General features: G+C 43.0%; 1 protein-coding gene across 1 annotated transcript in view; it reads right to left on the bottom strand.

Annotated features, from left to right (window-relative positions):
* LPP (LIM domain containing preferred translocation partner in lipoma) overlaps window positions 1-18,705 on the bottom strand; it is a 724,515-nt gene that overhangs the window by 665,416 nt on the left and 40,394 nt on the right. The window contains exon 2 of the mRNA XM_025374584.1: window positions 2,961-3,079. The gene's annotated coding sequence lies outside the window, so the exon portion shown is untranslated. The remainder of the gene's footprint in view (window positions 1-2,960; window positions 3,080-18,705) is intronic.

The raw sequence follows: 18,705 nt of genomic DNA, 5'->3' as shown, positions 1-18,705 counted from the left end.
CTGATCAGGGCATGAAGGGACCCAAGCCCCAAACCCCAAGCCCAGATCAGTCAGTCATGAAGATTTCAGACGAGTCAGTGTTCCTTGTGTAGCTTACATATTTTTCATTTACAAATTAGGCAGATATCTAGAAATGGTCCAATCATGTGCTCTAAAAGCAGCTTCTACTTGGTCTATCCAAAGGGTCATTACACATTTATTTTGATTATTTGTTTTATACTTAACAAGCATGCCACAAGCAAACATTTATTATTTATTGCACATTTAACAAAGGAACACAAATATAAGTTACTATTAAAACAGGTAAGGAAACAGAATCAGAGAGCCTTCCACTGCATACTAGAACCAGAATTCAGGACAGAGATCTTGCCATTGCAACCCTCCTCAGGGGGTGGGCGTGGGATGTCAAAATTAGGTCTGGAGAGCAAAAAGGCGTGGTCTTCATTCTGTCAGGAGCTCAGAGTCCCTTCCTGCATCCCACAAAGGAGCATTTCAGCAAAGAAAGGAGATTATTCCATGGAAAAGAGCTTCTGGGAATGGTCTTAAGCTCTCAAAACCAAAGACCAAGGGGTGAGCCACAGAAATAAATATGAAAACCAGAATGAGATACTTTAAATGTACCCTCCATCTTACAAACGTTTGGAGATCAGTTTCCACATCCACATAGAGACCCTTCAGTTCCTTCAACATATGTGTGCCTCTCGTCCTCCCAGCTCTGTGATCTCAAAATGAGAAGTGGCCATAAAGGCCATTAAGCCCAATGCCTGCTGCATTGGTATTCCTGAGGTCTCCAGTGAAGCAAAGATCATTATCTCCTGCCGCTACAAATTCCATCTTTCCGTCAGAAAATTCTTCCTTACGCGGAACTGAAATCTGGCTCCTCCTTGGTCTTCCATCCCTTGCTCCACGTTCTGCCTCTCAGGACCATATGTCAACCTATGTCTGTCTCATTGGTTTGGAATTTTTGTAGGTGAATATGTACACTCGTTCCCTCAGTATCCTCAGTATCCAGGGGGGATTGGTTCCAGGACCCCTGAGATACTGAAATCCAGAGATGCTCAAGTCTCTTATATAAAATGATGTAATATCTCCTGTATACTTTAAATATTGTTCTAATACCTACATAATACCTAACAACGCAAATGCTATGTGAATATTGTTATACTGTATTGGTTTTTTTATTTTTTTGTTGGTTTTTTTGTTTTTGTTTTTTTTTAATATTTTTGAGCCTTGGTTGGTTGAATCCATGGATGCAGAAACCATGGATACAGAGGGCTGACTGTATATAGAAACAAAGCTACCCAAGACCTCAGCCCACAATCACTCTGGTTGTTCTCCTGACCACATCACACTGCTGACTTCTAATGCATTTTTTGCCAACTTGAAATCCATTCTTTTATGGATTTTTCCAGTGCCATTTAGCACATATATTGCCATTTAGCCATTTATATTACTCACAAGCCATACCCTACTAAAGACCCATCAGATGGACTTGTCTACTTTATTGAGAAACGACAGAAGATAAACCTACATGTCCAGCTGTTCATCTACCTCCACCCCACAGCCCAAGCCACATTCCCACCGCTTGTGGATGAAGCCCAGGGATGCAGATCCCATTCCAAGATCCCCGCTCCTGTTCTCAGATCCTGCCAGACTGAAAACTGTCTCCAGGACACAAGGCTATTCCAAGCAACATTAAGAGAGAGCTCTGTAGGAAAAGAGGATCTCGTCAACACAATTCTCAGAATAACAAAGCAGCCAGCAGGCAGGGCAGCAGGGTCAATTTGCTAATCACAGGGCTGGGAGCTTGTGACCCCTGATAGCGCCATTCTAAACCTGTGTCTTTCTAAAAAGAGAGAAAAAATGTTATTTTCTTTCACAGTTCTGATGGCACTGTTTGCCTTCAAGGTCCATGTAGTAAGTACAATGACACCTCCCATTATTAGTGTGTTTTACCTTTTATTAAATGATTTCCCAGTCTCATTGAATCCCTTCCAACAACTATCCCAGGAAGTAGTATTATACCCACATTTAGTGATAGGAAAACTGAGGTTCAGAGAGGTTAAGTATATTCCCAAAGTCACACCAGCAATAAGTAGCAAAAGAAACACTGGTTTAGGAGACTCCAGTTCCAATTCTGGAGACTCCAGTTCCAATTCTGCTACATACAAACTGTTTTAACTCTGGTTAACTTAATTCTAAACCTCAGTTTCTACACCTGAAAATTGGAGATTAAAAGAGCCACTCTGCTTATATCTCAGAGCAGTTATAAGGATCATATGAGATAATGAGAGTGAAAGCCCTATGGAAAAGGGTAAGGCGTTATAAAAGTGTAGGGGATTATTGTGTGATTACTTGCAAATGACTGTGCATTCCATTACAAATACAAAAAGCAGTGAGATCATTCGCAAGACAAAGAAACATTAAGGCTCTGGGAATTAAGGGAAAATGATTTGATGTTCTACGGGGTTATGTCTATATGCCACTCACTCCTGCAGTTCAAAGCTCAGCAGCAGCTGTCAGATTTTCCAACTCCAAGTCACATATGTCTACAGGATGGCTCAAGACAAAATCTCCCTTTTCAGCTAAAAGCAAATGCTGGGCCAAAAGGAGGTAATAGAGATGGACGTTTCAAAGACCCCCTGAGATTCTCAGTTCCGGAAATGTGGCCTGCGATGTTTTCCTTGGAGAAGCTGTTAGAAACACAGGCTCCAGTCTCTCTGAAATAAGCCCGTGGGGAAATAAACATACAGTAAGGAGCTGTTTTCCAGAGAGCACTGAGGATGCTCCCAAGCATGAATTAATCAAGGGCACAGGGTATTTCAAGCTGCAGATACCAAAGAGCTAGTAATCTCCAACCCACTGAACCTTCCAGCCCAGCTCACAAGCTTACCCTGGAATTCTAGCATCCCTAGCAGTGCGCAGCAGGCTGAGCCAGCAGATGAGGCTCATTTACATACCAGGTCTTGCTGAAGATCACCTGGGGGCCGCAGGGGACCCAATGAGCTCTGAGAGCAAGCTGGTCTGGCTTCCTTCGGGCCTTTCCCAACATGCTACTTGTCGGGATTCTCTTCAATTCCTGAAAAGAGCCAAGTCATCTCTGTCATTTGTAGAGGGGCCGGATCTTTGCCAGAAATCCATTCCCAAGGCTGATGAGCACAGAGCCCAGTGAGGACTGTTTTCTGGTTTGCTTTTTATCATTTGATTCCTGTGCTGATCATTTGAGAAAGGCACTAAAGTAATTTATGGCATAGATGTGTGAGCATCTACTACTCTATGTGTGTGTGCTTGAATCCCCAGTGATGTTACAGCAACAAGCTGTGAGATACAAACAACTTCAAGGAGCTCACAAATCCAGTTCAAGACAGAGACCGACTGCAATTGAAGGACAAGATGTTGTAAACTCTATGAGTTCTGTAGAATCCCTCCCAATGGCTGGGTTAGACTTTTGGGCTAGGAATTAAAAGAGGATGGGGCAGGGGGGCACAGATGAAGGAGCAAAGGGCATTCCAGGCAGAAGGAAATATTTAAGCCAGACACAGTGGCATATGCCTATGGTCCCAGCTACTTAGGAGGCCAAGGCAGTATTACTTAAGCCCAGGAGTTCAAGACCAGTCTGGGAGACATAGTGAGATTCCCATCTTGGAAAAAAAAAAAAAAGAAGAAGAAAAGAAAAGATTTGAACCCTAGCAATGACTGAAAAGATATGACAAAGACCAGCAAGTTAAAGTCAAGCTTAGAAAATGTGGGCCGGGCATGGTGGCTCACGCCTGTAATCCCAGCACTTTGGGAGGCTGAGGCAGGTGGATCGCCTGAAGTCAGGAGTTCAAGATCAGCATGGCCAACATGGTAAAACCCCATCTCTACTAAAAATACAAAAACTAACTGGGGGTGGTGGTGTGTGCCTGTAATCCCAGCTACTCGGGAGGCTGAGGCAGGAGAATGGCTCAAAACCGGCAGGAGGAGGTTGCAGTCAGCTAAGATGATGCCACTGCACTCAAGCCTGGGCAACAAGGCGATACTCCGCCTCAAAAAAAAAAAAAAGAAAAAGAAAAAGAAAATGTGTAGGTCACTAGTGAGAGAGGTGGGCAGACAGATAGAAATAAACAGAAGTTAACTCAGAAAGATAGATTGAAGTCAGTTTATTGTAGGCTAAGGTAATTGAATTCTATTTCTAAAAGCAGAGTGAAAAATACATAAATAAATAAATAATAATAAAAGCAGAGTGTTCCTTTATTTTGAGATGCAAAGCTCTGATTACACCATTGATGAGGTTAAGAAAATAGGCTGTTTTGACTCCTTGCTGCCATATAATAACAACAATAACTACTAAAATGTAATGAGTGTTTACTCTGTGCTAGGTATTATATTAAGCACGTTACATACATTATCTTATTTAACCACAGCAATGACCCTGTGAACTAGCCACTCTCACTCCCATATTACAAATGGGAAACCAAAACTTAAAGGAAAAGCCAGATGCTCAAATCTCAGAAATAGTAAGTGTACTCCCCAGTTTTGGTCTTCTTTCTCATTGCCCAGATTCTCCCCATCTCACTTCTAAGAGATCAAATACTCTTCACATAACTAGCGTGTATAACAATCCCGTATCACAAAAATATCTGTCTCTGAAATAGTTGACACAAGTTTATATTTGTTTCTGTCTCTCCATTAGATCCTTGGGATCAGGAATCTTGCCTTTCTTGTCAGTCAGTGTGCACAGTGAACACTCAATAGGTATATATTTAGTCAGACAATGTCTGTGAAGGTTGGAAGTTAGCACAATACTGGCTATAATTTCAGACCTTTTTAGCACAGATATTGCACCAATCTCAGCAAGGTTCCTGGAGTCCAAAGGGGAGACGCAACCAGGTTGCAAAATGCAGGTCAAAGACCTTGTGCACGGGACATCCTGACGGTCCTGCAGCTACTCCGTGGTTGCAGGACCCTGAACCTCCAGCAGGTGTGCCAAGAACGAAGATCTTCACAGGGAGCTGGACAGATTAAACCTTTCCTTGAAAAAGTGAAAAGGCCATGTCCCACTGAAATGGGGATTTGAATTAAAGAAGGTGTGTCTAACAAAGTGGCCCAGGGGTAAGGGAGCTCTAGGCTGAGAGGTCTTAGACCCGTCACATCTTGTGACTCGTGCTAAGCCACTTTGTGTCTGCTTGTGCTGAACCACTCTCTCTCTCAGTGTTAGCAAAAGGAAGGGTAGACACAGCGGGTTTTTCACTTTTTTATGTAGCAGCAGAACTTTTCCTTTAAATGGATGCTTTGACGATGCTTAGCTTACAAAGTAGGTAAAAGCAGAGCTGCTCAAGTTGGCTCTAGCGGTCCCCTTCCTTCCTCCACTTCTCACCACTTTTCACCTCCCTCCATGTTATAATCCCCAGGATGACTCCTGGAGTCTCTCAGGCTCAGAAGAGCACAGCTTGAAAACTGTCAGCCTTATGAGCTCTTCATAGTACCTTCCAGGTCTGATTCCAGTAAATTCCAAGGTCTGATGTATACCTCCTTAACCAGCAGCTCTGCATTTTTGACAGTGGGACAGGCAATACATGATGTAGATGGGGAGCAGCAAGGAAGAAAGAAGTCTCCAATTAAATAACTTAGATTATACTCTACTTACAGCCAGGTGCAGTGGCTCAGGCCTGTAATCTCAGCACTTTGGGAGGCCGAGGTGGGTGGATCACTTAAGGTCAGGAGTTCAAGACCAGCCTGGCCAACATGGTGAAACCTTGTCTCTACCAAAAATACAAAAATTAGCCAGGCGTGGTGGTGCCCGCCTGTAATCCCAGCTACTTGGGAGGCTGAAGCAGGAGAATCGCTTGAACCTGGGGGGCAGAGGTTGCAGTGAGCCAAGAATGCACCATTGCACTCCAGCCTGGGTGACAGAGCAAGACTCTGTCTCAAAAAAAAAAAAAAAAAAAAAAAAGATTATAATCTATTTAGTACCTGTGTTCTCTCAAGCAAGTTATAAGCAAGTTATTTCATCTCTCTAAACCTCAGTTTTCTCATCTGTAAAATGGAAAATAATATTGTTTACCTACTAAGGCTTTTATGAGAATTAGCTAATAAACTAGTTGACAGAATGCTACAATATTACAATCATTCCATCCATAAATGTTTCTAAATCCTCAAATGGAAAAGCAGGCAGTACTGAGTTCAGGGCCAAAAAAAAAAAAAAAAAGGTGCTCAATAAGTAGCAGGCACTGGTTCCTTTCCTCCCTGGCACTTATCAACATGTTCAATTTGAACCAACAACATGACAGCAAGCAAGAGTTACTGGATGAAACACATTTTATGTCCCAAATTCTCTACAGCTCATCTTTGAAAATCTTAACAGCTTATCTCTGAAATCTCTGAAACTCACGACCATCTTACACTTCCAAGAGTGACACCCAAGACAGTGGAGGATAAAGAAATGTGAGCTGGAGAAAAACACTGCTCCAGGTCATTGGCACAGGAAGAAGTGTGAAACATGACATCCCCACTCCTGACTTCCACAGCAACCAGCCAAATGGCCAGAGAAATCCCATCTGCTCTCCAAGCCTCAATTCCCTTGTCTGCAAAACAGGAACAAGAACAATCCTACCTTCCCCATCACTATGATGTTGTACGAACAAAGAAGCCAACAGGTGTAAAAATATTTCATATAGCTCTACGACTATAAAAAATATTGCCATTTTTATTAGAAACTCAAGTAAAAAGTTGAAGCACTGCAAAAAGTTACTTAGAATGTGCCCAAAATGTAAGAATCACCCCTACTCCAATTGCAAGATTCCCTATAGCCCACCTGAGTTACTGCCGAGATTCCCGGCACATCCTAAAGATGCATTTCGTTGAGATTTTCCCAGTTGACTCGTCACCAGTTTTCTAAACAACACAAATGACAGTATCTACTCACCCTCAGGCCAGCCTCAAGACCTCCAGGATGAGCCCAATCTATGTGTTCAGCCACATCTCCCTTTATATTGCTGGAAGAACCCCTGGTCCCAGGCAAGAGCGCACCCTCAATTCCGCAGGACTCAAAACTTGGCTCATGCTTTCCCCACCTTGTACTGTGCCTCCAAATCTGAGTGCAAAATCTCTTTACTGTACAGTGGGGAAGTGGGCCCTTGGGAGTGTTTTGTGGTTGGGGTATGGTCAGGAATGTCTTCACTGGCCCACCGCTTCTCTAAAGATGGCCCCACCAATTCCCAGTGCATAAACATCCACATCAAGATAAAAAGGAAGATGTCTGTAGTTCTTTGTAGTCCACAAAACTTCTCACACATCTCCTCTTTTTAAATGCTTAGTATCAGATGTGTCCATGATGCCTATTTGACAAATTTTATAGTAAGTGGCTGAGCCAGTAACCATGTGCAAGCCTTTGGCACCAAAGCCTGTGCACACTGCTCTCTCTTCCCCCAGAATGGGTGTAATTTAAACCCTGCTATAAGGCCAGGCATAGTGGCTCGTGCCTGTAATCCCAGCACCTTGGGAGGCCAAGGCAGAAGGACTGCTTGAGCCTAGGAGTTCGAGACCAGCCTGGGCAACATAGCAAGATCTTGTCTCTACAAAAAAGAGAAAAAATATGTATACATATTTGATATGTATATGTATTTAAATATATGCATATACTTAAATATATGTATTTAAATATATGTAAATATAAAATACATCTTTTAATATTTTTATTATATTTTATTATAATGAAATTATATTATATATACTATATTAATATAAAATAAATTGTATTATATGTTGTTTTATAATTTACTATAATTATATACTATATAATATATAATTTATAAAATTATGTATAATTTAATTATAACAGAATTATATATAATTATAATATACAATATATACTTGATATTTTTATTATAAATATTTTTATTACAAATAAAATATATATAAATTGCTTTTCTTTCCTTCTTTTTGCCAGCAAATATATATAAAATAAACCCTGCAATAAAAGGTACAGGAGGGCTGGCTCCACAGCCAGCTCACCACATGACACTGGACAAATCACTTTCCCTCTATGAATCACAGTTTCTTCATCCATAAAATGAGGTTTCTAGAGTCACCTCATACATCTACACACCCTTTTCCCTCCCAAGGAAAGGCTTCAAAAATGAAACCTTCATGAGGAGCGAACAAGGTAACATCTCACATATGTTTAGTCAGCTGCATCCCTGAGCTTCCCCTCCCAACCTCGAAAGCGCATCCAAAAAGAAGGAAAAGGGACCAACGTGAGTATCAGAAAGCACCGCGACCCTGCAGGGCAGCACAAGGAACGCACGCGGCTGCCATCCCCAGGAAGACAAGCAAGCCACTCCTCAGGAACAACTGCAGTCATGGTCACAGCGCGTGAACCTTGTCAGCAAATTGCTGGTTTGAATGGCAATTTTTTAAAAGCTCAAGACGCAAGAGCATTGATGCAGACAACAGTCTGCTCCCTACATGCCTCATGGCTTATGGGCCTCACACAGGAGTCCACGGAATAATCTCTCTTTTTCACATCTCTCTTCAGTGTCAGCAAGTACTGCTGCTGCCTCACCACAACTCTTGCTTGGATATGGTGACAGTATCTGTGTGGCAGGCCACTGTGCCCTTTCCATGTATTCTCTAAAAGTCCAAATGCTGGCTGTCAGGGCCCTCCCAGAACCACAGAATCCTAAATCTGGCAAAACTCAAGTACCCACTCATCTAACTCCTGTAAACTACAGTTTGAGGCATTCATTCATTCAAACAGCACTACTGATGTTTACATGGTATCAAGACGAAACTATGTTTCTGCTCTCAAGGACCTGCTCCAATATCTTAAATGCTTCCCAATGGCAACAGGGGAAGTCCAAGTGCTTAATCTCACAGCTCCAGGTTCTCCATAATCGGGACTGAAGCTTCCATTGCCACCGTAAACTTTCTCCCATTGCCACTCAACATACATTCTTTGCTTTATTCAAACTAAACTCTTGGCTCACCTTGTCCCCTCTGCTTGACCTGCTATCCTTCCACCCCCAACACCAAATATCCACGTCCTACACATCATCAAGCACACTGGTAGTCTTCAACAGGAATGAGATGACCCTTTGGAGAAAGACAGTTATTTATCTGTGGTGTCTTCATGTATTAAAGGACATCTAGCTTCCCTGGCCCCAACCACTAAATGCCAATGGCATCCTGACCTCCAGTCATTGGGACAACAGAAAACACCCCATTATGCTTTTATTTTATTTTATTGAGATGGAATCTCACTCTGTCACCCAGGCTGGAGTACAGTGGTGTGATCTCACCTCACTGCAACCTCCACTTCTTGGGTTCAGGCCACTCTCCTGCCTCAGCCTCCCGACTAGCTGGAATTACAGGCATGCGCCACCACTCCCAGCTAATTTTTGTATTTTCAGTAGAGATGGGTTTTGCCATGTTGGCCAGGCTGGTCTCGAACTCCTGAATTCAAGTGATCCGCCCGCCTTAACCACCCAAAGTGCTGGGATTACAGGCATGAGCCACCACGCCCGGCATCCGTCACGTTTTTAAATGCCCCATAATGAGATGGTACTACTCCCCAAAGAGAATCACTGGATCATAGACTATGTGACACTCCCTGCTCCCAGCCCAGTCAGAATAATCTCTCTTCCCTGGATTTGCTGAGCCTGCTATTTAGGGCATTGATCAATATCTTCCTTGCCCTGTTCTAACTGTGCACCTGACTTATTCTTCTTCCCAGTACTGGCTCCCAGTGGAAGAATCCTTGACTTCTCTCTCCCCACATTGCCAAATCCGGCTCAGGGACAGGCCCGTAGTAAGTGTTTAATAAACGTTTGTGAACAAGTTTTGTAAACAAGACAACTGTCCTGGGGCATGACTCCCAGGAGGAGATGAAACGGAACTGGAAAATTACAAATCAACCGCTGTCGTCCAAAATAAGAGCTCAGTTCAGAAACTGAAAGTGGGCAACTAGCCTGTTTTTTCAGGGTATTAATTATATTAAGTTTATATATTTTACATAAATAAACAAATATTAAACATAATTTCATAGTGTAATTATATTACAGTGTTATAATTAATTGTAAATATTAAGTATTTCAGAATAATAACTCCTGGGGATTTTAGATGGATAAGTTGGGGGTAGATATATTCTGTCGGCTGCTCAATCAGAGCCCGTTGCCACCAGCTAGAGTGCCTTTCTGCATCACAGAAGCAGACTTAAGAATTACATTCCCCATGCTTCCTCAAAGCTAGTAAATTAGGTTCCACCAGTAACATTTCCTTGTGTGAGATCTGGAAGGTGGAAGTGAAGCTGAATCTTCCTGCTACTATTTCTACTGGCAAGCAACACCAGGAAATCATGAAGGGCAAAAGGACACTCCATATGCCAATCCAGTGCCCCATCGCTAACTATTAAGATGTTGAGAGAAGTTTCTGAGGCCTCAGCAGTGGCTTCCTAATCACATCTTCCTTATCCCTGGATTGTGGCTAACCAGCCTGACCAATATGATGAAACCCCATCTCTACTAAAAATACAAAACTTAGTGGGGCATGGTGGCACGTGCCTATAATCCCAGCTACTCGGGAGGCTGAGACAGAAGAATCGCTTGAACCTGGGAGGCAGAGGTTGTAGTGAGCCAAAATCGCACCACTGCACTCCAGCCTGGGCAACAAGAATGAAACTCTGTCTCAGAAAAAAAAAAAAAAAAAAAAAAAATTCTTAAATCTAGTAGCTCCAGATGTAGTCTGCATCCCACATCAGTCTTTTCAACAATTTTGTTATCATCTCTTTCCTGTTAAATTACACAGAATGTCTTTCCTGAACTTTGTTAGATGCAGGAGGGAAAAAATAAATAAATAAATAAACGGATCACTCATTTTTCTATTTATTTATTTAGCTAAGACCTATGTCTGTCTATATCTAAAAGCTTCTCCCTTGCCTCTGTGAAGGAACAAAAAATATTTCACTTCAGTATAAGAAGTCAAATAGGGTCAGGCGCAGTGGCTTACGCCTGTTATCCCAGCACTTTGGGAGGCCAAGGCGGGTGGATCACCTGAGGTCAGGAGTTCGAGACCAGCCTGGCCAACATGGTGAAACCCCATCTCTACTAAAAATACAAAAATTAGCTGGGCATGTTGGTGTGCACCTATAGTCCCAGCTACTTGGGAGGCTGAGGCAGGAGAATGTCTTGAACCCAGGATGGGGAGGTTGCAGTGAGCCAAGATCCTGTCATTGAACTCCAGTCTAGGCAACAGCAAAACCCCATCTCACAGAAAAAAAAAAAAAAATCCAAATAGACCTAGAACTCCAAGGTAACATAAGCAGTAGAATCTAATCAGCGAATCAGAGTTACACAAACTAGTTTATGGACAATATAAACGCTAATTCATATACAATGAAGCATGGTTGTAGCGTAACTGCGGATCCTTTCCTGAGGATTCCTGGCTTGACCTTTGTTTTCCTGATTTGCCAGTGAATACTCAGCACCATACAGGTGTGCCTGCTGCATACCTAGTGGCTCTACCTCTGGGCAGCTCCAGAGAGATGTCTGTTCCTCCTTTTTGGCCAAAAGGAGCCTCCATTGTGTTTTCCAACAATGGCTCCGGCAAATTTTCCAGTCCCACATGCTCTTCCAGAACTCAGCCACCCCACCAAGACGTAAAGTTGATTGCCGCTCCCCTTGAATTTAAGTGACTTGGGGACTACTCCAACCAATCAAGTATGGTGAGATGACGCGTCTACAGCTTCTTTCTGCACCTGCTAGCGCTCACTTGCTCTCTGTCTTTCTCCCTCTCTCCCTTCCTCTCAAGGCTTGCCTTTTGGAAGCAGCCACCAGGCTGTGAGGAAGTCCAGGCCACATGGAAAGACCACATGTAGATATCCTGACCAAGAGCCCTGGTTAACATCTCAGATGTCATGTGAGTGAGTGAGCAACTATATACCTCTGGCACCCAGCCTTCGAGTCTTCCAGCTGAGGTCCCAGGCACTGTGGAGCACTGAGGTGTCATTCCCCCTTTGCTGTGTCCAAGTTCCTGATCCAGGTAACCCATGAGCATACTCAATGATTGTTATATACCACTGAGTTTAGGGGTAATTTGCTACACAGTAATAAACGATTGGAACAAAGCCCAGCCCTTTCTTTTACCTTCACCTGGTACCTGCTCTGACCATGCAGATGTGCCTTTCTCATCTGGTGACCCACGTTTTTCATGGACACCAGTTTCTCTAGCGTTGTCAGGTGTGGGCAGAAGGACAGGGGTGAGTTCTGCAACCATAATAGCTCTGAGACACTGCATAGTTCGTGGGGAAAGCAAATGAATCAACGTAAACATGAGACCAAACAACCCCAGTCAGCTCTGTCTACCAAGTAAATGTGAGGAGGTGATGCTACTTCTCTATTACCTCATCTGTAAGATGGGCTTGCTAATGCCTGACTATTGAAGAAGTTATGAGGATGAGATGAGAGGATGTGTGAGGAGCACTCCACCCAGTGCCTACAACATCAGATACCAAAGTCTATCCACCGTACCCTTCAGCCGACCCAGGGCTTCCATCTGCAAATGTGATTCAAGTCTACAGAACAGCACAACAGCTATATTGCTCTCTTACCCAGCATCAAGCCCAGGCCCTTATACATAGCAGGTAGTTAGAAAACATTAAGCCTGTGCTATACACCAAGCAAAGCTTCTATCATTTCAAAACAATAAGGTATAGTTGTTTAGGAGTGTGGTCCCTGGAGCCACTGGCCTGAGTTCAGCTCTGTCACTGGCTGGTGGCCTGGGGCAACTTATCTAAGCTCCTTGTGCATTTGTTTCCCTATTTATAAACAGGGATAACAATAACACCATCCTCATAGGTTTCTTTAGAGGATTAAGTGAAACAATATGAATAAAGCAGCTAGAACAGTGACTGGCACATAGCAATCGCCTGCTGCGTGTCACCAAGTGTATAAACCTAGAAGCAATCTTAGGACACAGGTATACAAATGAGGTTTTACAAATGAGGAAACTGAGACTCAAATTATGTAACCTGTGCAAGGTCAAAGGTAGGGGCGAGATCCAAATCTAACTCTGTGGCCTTCCACCCAAATCCAAAGCTCTTTGCACCTCAGCATCCTGCTTTTCGATATGCACGCCTAATGGAAAAATGTATTTAACTAGAAGGGGGAAAAAACAGCCCAGACATAACGGGGTTGCACCTTGGGAGCTTTCTGGGTATCACAGGATGATAAGGCCAATGTCATAAGCCCTGCCCTTCAGCACAGTCAGCTCCTGTGGGTAAAATTAGCTCAGCTCTGCTCCAGTGCTGCCTGGAGCCCCAAGGCAAAACTCACCCCAGGCACAGCATGACCTCACCTGACCCTCACTCTTAAGTAGGGTCCCTCATGCACCTCATTAGGGCCTGAGATGACTCATTGTGCTCTTTCCTGTCTCTGGTGCTGAGGTCACCTCTATGCTATACAGAAAGGCGGCTGTGAAGGAGAAGTAAAGATGAAAACGCAGGCAACCATTCTGCACTCGCTTCCTCCAAGGCAGCTCACAAGCAAGGAGCGGAGTGCCTGCCTGCCATGCCAGCTGTGTACCGGGGAAATAAAGCTCTGCTGAGTTATATAACCCAGCTCAGGAGCAAATGACAGACACTAGCCCAAATGGCCTCCTGAGATTACCATCCTTATTCTACTCTGGTGGTGATGGTATCGAGCAGGGAATAGGCCTATTCAATATCCTTCAGTCCTGCAGAACACGGCACAATAACCATGACCGTAGGGGTCTCCTCTGTACTGTCCCACCCAATACCACCAGAATGGAAAGCCAGTCTTAAATGTCGCCATTCCTTGGACCCTCTATGCTCCCATCCCTGCCTGGCTAGAATTTTTACCTCAACTCCCACAATTGTGTAAATCTACACAATTTATTATTCGGCATTTATTTGCTCAACAAATATCACCTGCACACCTATTTTTGACTTGAAGATACAGAAATGAAAAGAATTACCCTTGCCCTCAAGGAAACGCAGCCCAGTTCAACAAATGGCCTAAAATGGAGGAAGCAGAGACAATAGTGGTCAGAGGCGTATTCCAAGCAGAGGTGGTATCAGAGCAAAATCTTGAAAGGACTGATAGAGTGGGCAGTGGTGTTTCAGACAAGGGAACACCATGTCACGCGAGCTACAAGATCATCTAGATCCTAGAGCACAAGATCATCTCAGAGATTAGTGAGAAGAGGACGGAAAGAGACAGGGGTCAAATCACTGCCTGCCTCTTTCCATTCCTGTCCCTTAGTTCATGCAAAGGATTCTGAATTTACCCTGAATGAGGAAAGCATTGAAGGATTTTAAAAACAGGGACGAAGCATGAACAGATTTGCATTTTTGGAATATCACTCAGGAAGAAAAGAGAGAATAGGATGGATGAGGGTAAGAATAGAAAAAGAAGGCCAGCTGAGACTGCTGAAGCACTTCAGGAGAGAGATGCTGAGGGCCTAAATGGAGGACAGGCTCCAAAGGTAGAGGGAGGAGGGAGGTGGGCAGGACGTGTTACCGTGGTTGACTCAGTAAGACTGAGGACAGTCAGAGGCAAGAGTGAGGGACACAGAGGAGGCCATCCGGAATGAGTCCCAGTTTCCAGGATTGGACAATGTCACTCACCAAGTTAACAATGCCAGAAGACGCAGTGAGTCCCACGCAACTTTGGGATTTCCAACTGGAGTGTCCAAAAGGCATGTAGGAGTGTGGACCTGAAGTTCAGGAGTTCCAAACTGGAGATAAACACCTAGCAGTCATGAGACAAAGCTCTGCAATGCCTATATTTATGGGATGCAAGAGAGAGCAAGAGTCTGTAAAGAAATCCCGAGGAAAGGCCAGGGAGGTAAAAGAATAACAAAACATCCAGAGACAGTGGGAGTGATCAACAGAAATAGCACCACCAAAGCCAAGTAAGAGCACTGCTAAAAAGGAACACATCTGAGCCCCCTAGACCCGCACAAGAACAACTTCCATCAGACCAAAATGGGTTAAGAAGCCAAAAGAAGGTGAGGCAGTAGACACAAATATAAAGGCAGAGGAGTAAAGAAGCGAGATGCCATGCTTTCAGAAAAGCATGTCCGTATAAATATTACTTCCTCTACTAGACACAAGCTAGAATAGTGCCGTCCAAAAGCAATAGGATGCAAGCCACATATGAAATTGTTAATTTCCTGCAGCCACATTTTCAAAAAGCAAGAAATCATAGGAGAAATTCATTTTAATTTAACCCAATATATCCAAAATATTATCACTCCAAGAAGTAATGAACATCATATAATTTATCAGTAAGACATTTTATATTACTTTTTATACTAAGCCTTTGAAATCTGGTATGTCATACTTAATGGCACATCTCAGTTCAAACTAGCCACACTTTAAATGCTAAACTGCCATATGTCATTCTAATTTAACTTTGATGAATCAGGGCTCAACATGGTAGCTGGCATGCTGTGTATTTTTTTCTAATAATATGACAAAATGAATGGAAGGATGGAAAGATACTTGCCACTTCATTGAGAAATTCAGTAAACTCTCTATAGCTGTGTTCTCTTTATCAACTACACAGTACTTTAAGTTTCTAGGCTTGGGTTATATTATGAGTAGAGCCTTGGTATAACTTAATATTAATGGCTTAAGTTTCATTCCTTCTAAATTTCCTCTGTTGCTTCAAAAATTACAAATCTTGTCAGCCTCTTTCTTTTTTCTTTTTTTCCTTTTTTTTTTTTTTTTTTTTTTTTTAAAGACAGAGTCTCGCTCTTGTCGCCCAGGCTGGAGCGCAATGGCACGATCTCGGCTTATTGCAACCTCCACCTCCCAGGTTCAAGCAATTCTCCTGCCTCAGTCTCCTGAGTAGCTGGGAGTATAGCCACAAGCCACCATTCCCAGCTAATTTTTGTATTTTTAGTAGAGATGGGGTTTCACCATGTTGGCCAGGCTGGTCTTGAACTCCTGACCTCAGGTGATCCACCTGCCTTGGCCTCTCAAAGTGCTGGGATTACAGGCATGAGCCACCACATCCGGCCCAGCCTCTAACTTTCTTAGGTCAAAACAACTCTGAAACACTCGTCAGAAGACTACCACTCACACAGATCTCAAGCAAGCCACTTTACTCCTCTGAATGAACCTCAGTGTTTTCTACCATAAACGGGTATATAACTCTTAACTCTGCAAGTCTCATAGGCTCATTGTAAAACTCACATGAAACGGTGAAAACACTAACAAACTACACAAAAGTAAGGCAGAATCCACAGGTACCTCTCTATTATAAATGTATGTTATATGAACTTATAAATGTCAATCATGTCTACATGCATGCATACATACATACATAAAACTCCACTTGGCTATCTTAATGTCAATATTTTGACTTCCAACATCATTATACTTCCCTTCCTCCCTCAAGAACTACAGAAGTTGTAGTCAACCTGATTTTCCTAGGAAAAAGAAACTATCTTTTCCCTGAGTCATCACACTGAGGTTTGTAGAACTGGATAAAGCTTGCCTACAAAGTAGAGAAGTAAACAGACTGGACAGGATGGAGTGAGCCTGGGAGATGGTATGGTAGAGGCTCAGTTGCCTCTCTAGAGAGAGGACCCAGAAAGTGTCTTGTATGGGACTGACACCACTCACAGCCTAATAATGAAAACATTTCTCCAGCCCAAACAACTTCTAAGAGCTGAGTGGTAATAACTACTTGGTTCCATTCTGCTTTCTGGTGATACACAGAAATATCTGGGAAATTAGAAAAGGTGTAAAGCTGAAATGAGGACTTCTTATCAGCACAATTACTAAGTAGAGAGGAAAAAATTGAGATGATCAATTGGATTCTTTTACTGTCTAAATTCACCATCAATATACTTCATAAAAAATCTTCCTTCAATAGCCCATAGCTAACTGACCAGGAATCAGGGCCACTCACCAACAGAGAAGAGGGAGCTCCTCTGACCATTCAGCACTCTAATTTTATCAGGGAAGAAACCATGAGAACCAGAGGAGTACCTAAAGGACCAAAGGTGGTGAGTAGGGACTCACCCATGTAACATAACATGTCAGTGGCAGAGCTGAGCCTTAAACCTTGTTTCATCAGAATCCAAATCTTTTGCTGGTTCCGTTTATGTGACCCTCAATTTTTTAAGTCAAATTAAAAACTACCCACTGACTAATCCAGCCAGATAAAACTATTGACGCATAGGTTGCACAGTGTAACTCCAGGAAAAATTTAAAAATAGATAAACTCAGTTGCAAATGCCGTGTAACCCAAACTCTATCCTATTAGCAGGGAAAAAAAAAAAAAAAAAAAAGAACATTCCACTTGCTATTTCTCAACCACACATTTTCCACAGCCAGCGAAGTTCTTACGGCAAAGCAGTCATCAAGACTAGTGTCCACCAGACCACACATGTGAACATGTCACCCTTCAGTGCCTGACCACACACAACAGAGCTCAGACTTGTGCAAATATCATGTCTTGTAAGGAGCAGTGGAAAGCAGGGCTAGTTTATAAAATTTTGTTGTTGTCATCACTTAACGAACACTTACATGGCACTTGTTGTATGCCAGGCAATTTTTTACATACCCTAGAAATATTAACTCATTTAACCTTTCCAAAAACCTTGTACAGTAGCTACAATTATCATCATTACAGATAAGGAAACTGAGACACAGACATAGATCTAGACAGCAGCAGAGCTGGGAACTGAATCTAGGCAATCTAGCTCATGGTCCATGTTCTTCATCACCATGCTATGTTGCCTCTCAGTGGATTTTGTTTTCCTTGTTGTAATGGTTGAGGGAGGGGAGGTAGCAGAACGCCAACTTTTTCATGTACAGTAATAAACATGAAAGACATACAAACTGACACGCTATCTTCAGCATAATCAGCACACTCTCTCTCTAAAGTCAAGTTATAGGACAGGCCAAATCTCAACCAGGAACATGTTATTGATTTACTCTAAGAAAGCCCTGTCGCAACACCATAAATACGAAGTGTCCATGTGGTCAGCCTATTCTTTCTATCACCATCAGGAGGCTGTTTCGCAGGAGTAAGAGTCAAGTCAAAGTCTCAGGGGCAGCAAAGAAGACCAACAGAAACATCATCTCCCCAAGAATGGTCTAGCTGAAGGTGCTGGAAAGCAGGAGGTCTGAGGCCCCGTCTTCCCGGAGCACTGCCAATGCCTGGAGCAAGAACTCTTGTCCTTGTTCTGCAGAAGAGGATACGGATACCTCCAGTTTTTGTCACCAGTTACATTTCTAGGCAAGAAAAGGGCCCAGTTTCTCATGGATGTCACTCACTGCGAATTCCCAGGAGAGAGAGGCCACATAGTGGAAAAGTGGAACGTTCCGACTTTGCAGTCAGACGAGACTGAGCTCAAACCCTGTTCCTGCCATTGTGTGACTTTGTGCAAGTCACTTCAATATGCCGAGTTCTTGATTTCCTAACCTGTAAAATGAGTGAAGAATGAAAATTCCTACCTCATGGAGTTACTGGCAGATTAGAAACAATGTTTGCAAGCTGCCTAACAGCTGGCACGTGATAGCTATTATTTAAAATAAAAGTAAAAATGATCTCATCTTGATGTTTCCCCTACCCTGTGGGAGAGATTAAATGGATGCGCTGCTCTTTCTCCTTTCTTCCCTGCTGTTAATGGGACAACTGAGCTCACAATTACCTGAGCACGAAATCCCTTGGACCTGAACCCCTCAAC

The sequence above is a fragment of the Theropithecus gelada genome, chromosome 2 (genome assembly GCF_003255815.1).
Source record: "Theropithecus gelada isolate Dixy chromosome 2, Tgel_1.0, whole genome shotgun sequence".
NCBI lineage: Eukaryota > Metazoa > Chordata > Mammalia > Primates > Cercopithecidae > Theropithecus > Theropithecus gelada.
This window is presented reverse-complemented; position numbering and strand designations above follow the sequence as displayed.